The 7,071-nt window shown below is 38.0% G+C and overlaps 1 protein-coding gene across 1 annotated transcript in view; it reads right to left on the minus strand.

Annotated features, from left to right (window-relative positions):
* Positions 1–2,926, minus strand: part of LOC109040551 (very long chain fatty acid elongase 4) — a 120,863-nt gene extending 117,937 nt beyond the window's left edge. Inside the window, exon 1 of the mRNA XM_072297082.1 lies at positions 2,842–2,926. The gene's annotated coding sequence lies outside the window, so the exon portion shown is untranslated. The remainder of the gene's footprint in view (positions 1–2,841) is intronic.
* Between the last annotated feature and the right edge of the window lie 4,145 nt (positions 2,927–7,071).

Here is a 7,071-nt window from a genome sequence, read left to right on the forward strand (position 1 = left end):
CGACCAATCACGCTTCGCCTTTTAACCTATGTCATCTATGTCGTCCCGACAAACAATAAATTTCAACAATCAGGTGGTTTTTTGCTCGAAAAAAAGGAATCTTTCATTAGATTCTTGAAATACTAAATAATCGATATCGAATTTCATGCAAATCCATCTGTAAACAGCCGTAAAACTGAGTTCCCGCCATTTTGAAATTTGTCAGAATTTCAGATATCCAATGAAACATTCGTTCTCCTCGTGCCGAAATACCCCCGGATACCATGTTTCATGCAAATCCAACGATAAGCAGAATATATATCCTTCAAAAAGAACCGACCTATCTGAAAAACCAATGCCAGAATCGTTTTTCTCGTCTCGTAAAACCCTATTATTCCAAGTTTTACGCCAATCCGTCAATAAACAACGAAGATGTCAGATTTCCTCCATTTTGAACTTTGATCGGCCGCCATTTTGTCAAAAATCAACATCTTGACCCACGGTTTGCGCCAAAAATTTTCTTTTTTTATTATCTTTCAAATGAGGTATAACAAAAGGGGGTTGCCATTTGAAAAAAAAAAGTTAGCCCCCGCCCACCAAAAACTTGGGGGGGGGGGGATAACCCTACCTATCCTGTTTTATTCTTATCTTTACGGTTACACACTGATTATTCTCTTTTTCTCAAACTTCCTCCATTTAACTCAATTAATATCAATGTCGTTCCCCATCCCGTTTTATCCATGTCTATCATATTTTATATCGAACTTTATATCGAAGATCGATAGACAGTACCCTGTTTTATCACTATCTATCCTGTTTAATTCCTATCTACCCCGTTTCACACTGATTATTCCCCTTTTCTTAAAATTCCTACCTTTTATCCCGGTGAATATCAATAAATTCCGTCTTATCCCTGTCTATCCTGCTTTATATCGAACGATATATCGAAGATCTATATACAATACAATATTTTATCCCTACGAATGAAACCCCAAAATATGATGGTAGGGGTGCAAGGCATGCCATAGGAAAAAAAATATAAATAAAATTAGTGGGGGGGGGGGGCTACGGGAGTTAGAAAAATGAGCTGGGAGGGGTTGGGTAGAATAAATGCTGGCAAAAAAATTAGAACTAACCTGGCAATGAAAGAAAAAAAAAAAAAAAAAAAAAGGAAGTGTACAATCCGTTGGCCGAGAAATGGAAATAAAACATCAGCTGATAGCAAACAAAGGTTACCAAGGAAACCAAGGAATGGAACTTTCATAAAAAAAAAAAAACAGTTTAGTGGAAAACAGCGTAAGTAGGGCACTTACGTTAATTACCGTTTATATGTAAACGGTAAATGCGATTTAACCGAAAATCTATACAGTTCTTCATCAGATCAAAATGGACAAAATTACGAAATTTGAGACAGCTAACGTAAATCTAACGATAGTTATCGTGAACGAAAGAATTGCTGACATAGATCCGGTAACTATTATAGGTGGGATGGGATGGGATGGAATGGGATGGGATGGGATGGGAAATGGGAAACTATTATAGGTGGGATGGGATGGGATGGGATGGGATGGGATAGGAAGTGGGATCTGAGCTTGATAAAGCTGATAAGCTGAGACTTATCGTTGAACTAAAACTAAGAATAGCAAGAGGAGAGAATAAACTAACTGTAGAAAGCGAAATTAGAGACAAATGGCGAGAAATTTGGGAAAAAGAAACTGGAAACAAATGAATAAAAACAGTACTAAATGATTTAGATGCCTGGCTGGATAGAACTCACGGCTACCCTGATTTCTATCTGACTCAGTATGTCCGGACATGGTGCATACGGAAGCTATTTGGATAAAAGACATCTCACGGATTCTCCTCTGTGCTCCTGCGGAGAGTTAGATACTCCTGAACACACATTTTTTGCTTGTAAATTAAACGAAAAAGATAGGGAGAAATTAGAAAAGGAAATCAATCATCAAATATGTGCAAATAACTTATTACAAATTATGTTAGAGAATAGGAAATACTGGAATTCAGGATACAATTACATAAGAATAAAATGTACAATGATAAGATAAACAATATTGTATCAAAGCCACCCCCTCACCCACACCCCGACGTAATGCTAACAGGCGGTTCCGGGGTCTCGATATTATAGATATAGACTAAGACTAGACAATTAGGATAAAATATAAAATTAAGATTCTTCAAGTGTATGAATGTATCTTTGAACTATAATAAAGAACTTCTAAAAAAAAAAAAAAAAAAAAAGCTTGATAAAATTGAAAAGTGTGTTATTGAAACTATTACATGGAGGAGTGTGTAACGAATGTTTTATACGATGACATTCAACCGCCAACTTTTTGGGCGTAACTATTCTTACTTACTCAGTGGATCTTATTAAATGAACAAAAAATTGAAGACGCCGTTTGACTCTCGTAAAACTTGTGATGCTTATAACCACGATACTGTTGCTTAAGAATGCATTATCTACATTTCTATCGTCCTTAGGATCCGCTCTAGATTTATGGACCAACCTTGGTGTAATCAGTTCAAACTAAAAGTACATGGTTCTAAAATTATTGATATTTAATATCAAAAGTTCTCCACCGTATATTTTTACCGCGTGCGCGGATAACGAGGTATCTTGATGATGTAAGTAGTATAGTGACTTGATATTGGTCAAATCCACGGCTGAAATAACTTTCAAAGTTGAGATTCTTAATTAAGTTCTACACGAGTGATTGGATAAAGGACAAAGATTCAATACCTTTCATAATGAGGTCATTCCCTTGCATAAAAAACTTCACTAAAGTAGTTGACGGCTACATAAAAGGGGGAAAATGAAAGATAAGAAAAAGAATAAAAACTCACAAAGGTTCTACAGGTATATCCATGGAGAATACAAGAGGGATGCCAGGGATTACAGCGTAGAAAGTGCGAAATGATCGTGTGCATGCGTTTTTATGCATGTCTGTGAGTCGGCTCTTGGTGCGCTCTGCAATTCCGTTTCATGTCGGCAGTTATTAGCATGTTTGGATTAACAGAATAATGCGCTCTTCACCTTGCCTCAGTTAAAAACCGCGTAATTCCAGAGAATTTCCGTTGGAGCTACGTGGATCTCGCCAAGCACGATCGTTCCGGCGCGCAAAGATGTGAAACAGAATAATTTATACCTCTCTTCGCACAGATAGCCATGCCGCATGTCGCGGCAAACCCCCTCAGTTTCCGTCTCCTGTCCTAAGGAAGATAGCAGATGAATGAGTTTCCAGACATTGCCAAATTTCCTTGTATCACGTACTATTTTTCAGGGAAATTTGTGGGTGTTTCTCCCTCGATTTATTTACTAGCATTTTCTCCATTATTTAATGCAGAGGACCTAATAATTTCAAAAAAAAATATTCATAACATTCTTAAGAAATACATGATTTATAAAGAAGAATGTTACATACGTAACAAATTTTCCAGGAAATTTTTGGTGAAGCATTATTTGAGTTTCAAACGTTCCTTTCTACTTCATTTCATCCACCCACTTATTGTTTATTTATCAAAGAGTTCAGCAATTTTTTTTGCTGGAATATGACTCGTGCTCATTGTAAGACTCCTATTCAAGCACCGGGAATCACTCTGGTCGAAATTATTTAATTCCGGTGAAACAAAGTGCGGCTCTCTTCAAGAAAGTTTTTCAATGGAGTTTCATGAATGTTAGCTAGGAACCACTGCTTTTTATTCACAGAAAATTGCAAATGAATTATCCCATCCCATCCCACCTATAATAGTTACCGGATCTATGTCAGCAATTCTTTCGTTCACGATAACTATCGTTAGATTTACGTTAGCTGTCTCAAATTTCGTAATTTTGTCCATTTTGATCTGATGAAGAACTGTATAGATTTTCGGTTAAATCGCATTTACCGTTTACTTATAAACGGTAATTAACGTAAGTGCCCTACTTACGCTGTTTTCCACTAAACTGTTTTTTTTTTATGAAAGTTCCATTCCTTGGTTTCCTTGGTAACCTTTGTTTGCTATCAGCTGATGTTTTATTTCCATTTCTCGGCCAACGGATTGTATACTTCCTTTTTTTTTTTTTTTTTCTTTCATTGCCAGGTTAGTTCTAATTTTTTTGCCAGCATTTATTCTACCCAACCCCTCCCAGCTCATTTTTCTAACTCCCGTAGCCCCCCCCCCCCCACTAATTTTATTTATATTTTTTTTCCTATGGCATGCCTTGCACCCCTACCATCATATTTTGGTGTTTCATTCGTAGGGATAAAATATTGTATTGTATATAGATCTTCGATATATCGTTCGATATAAAGCAGGATAGACAGGGATAAGACGGAATTTATTGATATTCACCGGGATAAAAGGTAGGAATTTTAAGAAAAGGGGAATAATCAGTGTGAAACGGGGTAGATAGGAATTAAACAGGATAGATAGTGATAAAACAGGGTACTGTCTATCGATCTTCGATATAAAGTTCGATATAAAATATGATAGACATGGATAAAACGGGATGGGGAACGACATTGATATTAATTGAGTTAAATGGAGGAAGTTTGAGAAAAGGAGAATAATCAGTGTGTAACCGTAGAGATAAGGATAAAACAGGATAGGTAGGGTTATCCCACCCTTCGATACATCGATCTTTGATAAAGTGTCCGATATGAAACAGGATGGGAAAGTGGCATAATGAATTTGAAACGGGATAGATAGAATAAATCAGGATAGATATGGGTAATATTGGATACTAGCCGCTGTGGCTCGCTTCGCTCGCCTCGCGTCTAGCCGGGGGCTCCGCCCCCTGGACCCCCGGTCACTCGCTTCGCGAGTGACTTACGGCTCGCAAGCGAGCCGTATTCCGTGCCGTAAATGCAAAAAGATGATAAAGTAATGTAATCCAATAAGAACTCTTCTGAATACATGAATACGAGAGGCATTCCTTCCTAAATTAGTTTACCTGTTTTCAGTTCCGTAATGATCTTCCTTGTAAATTTTCAAAAGAAAAACGAAATTACGCGAAATTGCCAAGAAGCATTATGGATAGTTTTCCTGTAAGGGATTTTTCTTCGGGGGGGGGGGGGGGGCATTAACTGTGAGTTAAATAAGGCGAAGTCCCTCCGGAATATGACAATGTAAGCCCTGCGCACTTGGTATTGGCCAGGAGGAGTAGCTCACTGGCGTCCTCCAGGACTCCAGCCAACACCACGCCAAAGCTACAGACTTAAACAATCATACGTCGGGTGGCGCCAGTAGTAGAGAAATTTAGGACTTAAGAAAAGAGACAATTTCGAATGTTACATGAAAAAAAGCATCTCATGCATTTGGCCATCATATAAATGGATGTATTTTCAAATGAATTTCGCGCAAAAGTATGAACGAACGGGTACAAAACGTATTACCTTATAAAAGAAGGATTTTCGGTTACTCGGCACTGACCGGCAAAATACATGTAAATTTGGAGTTACTCCTCCTAGTCGTTAGCTACTCACTCAAGGAACATTCTGCGTAAAAAATTCGAGTGAATTGTTTGAATGTGTAAATTATTAGACTCATTAATTAGTATACGCACTAAAAAGAGACAAACTTCATGCACAGGACGCAACAATCTCGCACATTTGCACCCAGAAAATATGAGTAGAAATTGTGTAGAACGTTTCTGGCGAAAACAGGTGTACAATAGCCTCGCACTGGGTTGGACACTAAAAAACCGAGGATATTCCGTAAAAAAAGAAAGGAAAGAAAGTATGAGTAGAAATTGCTAAATATCCATTCATCGACTGGCGCGGCCGCAAAAGAACGTATCTCGCGAATACAGAGGCAAAATAGTATCACTCAATATCGGACACTCACAAATCGGAACTGTTCCGTGAAAAAAGAAAGAAAAATTGAGCAGATATTGTTAAGTACCCATTGATCAACTAACATAACCGTAAAAGAACGTATCCGACGAAAGCAGATGAGCGATGGGCAACCTCTCAAAAAGTCGCGAGATTTCGAAATCTAATCAGTGTTGCTCTCGAGATGCAGGATGCAGCTAAGTTGGCAGCGTACACGAATAGACTGATTTTCGGAGCAACTCAGAGGAAGCAATTCAAAGGAAGCAATTCAGTCCTGAAAACATTTTGTTTCCTGTTTTTTCCCACGGTTTTCCTTTGCTCTTCGATAAAGGTAGCTGATGTAGGGGTAACGGGAGGGCAAACATAATTCTGCATTGGTAAGGAAGAACACCGTATGAGTCTTCAGACGTTGCCAAATTTCCCCTGGAAAACCACTAAATTTCAGGAAAATTTTTGAAAATTTTGGATACTTTTGTTTTTAATTTGATCTAAAACGTCTGAATATTTCATGGGGAAAATATTCATAATTTTCCTCAAAAATAAACATTTTATCAAAGAAAATTTGGCAACTCCCGAATGTTCATATGTCGTTCTTCCTTAGCACGGCAGAATTGCAAACACTACGCTTTAACCATTTTCGGTTTTCTTCAAAGTATTCGGACATAACTCCAATAAAAATACAATGAGAGGATTAGCGCGAGGTTTGGATGTCGCTCCCTGGTCGGAAAATCATGTTTTGACTCGTCTGCCGACAAAATCTCGTCAAAGCGTTCAAGAACAGCTGGGCCTGGACAGTCAGGAGACCAGGCGGCAGCAATAGATCTCAATTCGTCATCCTTTTTTCCCTTCCTGCTCGGCCTAGTGGAGCTCCAAAAAAATTGATGAAATTTCTCTCATCGGGTTCGATTTCAACTTTCTCAGTAAATTTACGCTCTGCTAAAAAAGTATATTACAATGAACTAAATTTCGTCGTGATATGTTGATAAGTAACGGAAATATCGTTCAGCAAGTTATAAATGCAGCAGTTGTGGTATCGATCTTAGTGTACCGTAGAATCATGTATTTTCATTAGTTTGACCACCATTCTGCTCAAAATTTCACCGCGAATCGAAAAATATACACTGTAAAAACAATTTCCGAATGATAGAAAAAATTGCATTTTTATTGTCTTTAAATTTTGAGGGTCAGATTTTGTTTGGCATATGAGACAATAGGGCTGCGATCCCGTAGCGAGCAGTCTCGGGCTCGAGGGTTGTTAGAC

This window comes from Bemisia tabaci, chromosome 2 (genome assembly GCF_918797505.1).
Source record: "Bemisia tabaci chromosome 2, PGI_BMITA_v3".
Lineage (NCBI taxonomy): Eukaryota > Metazoa > Arthropoda > Insecta > Hemiptera > Aleyrodidae > Bemisia > Bemisia tabaci.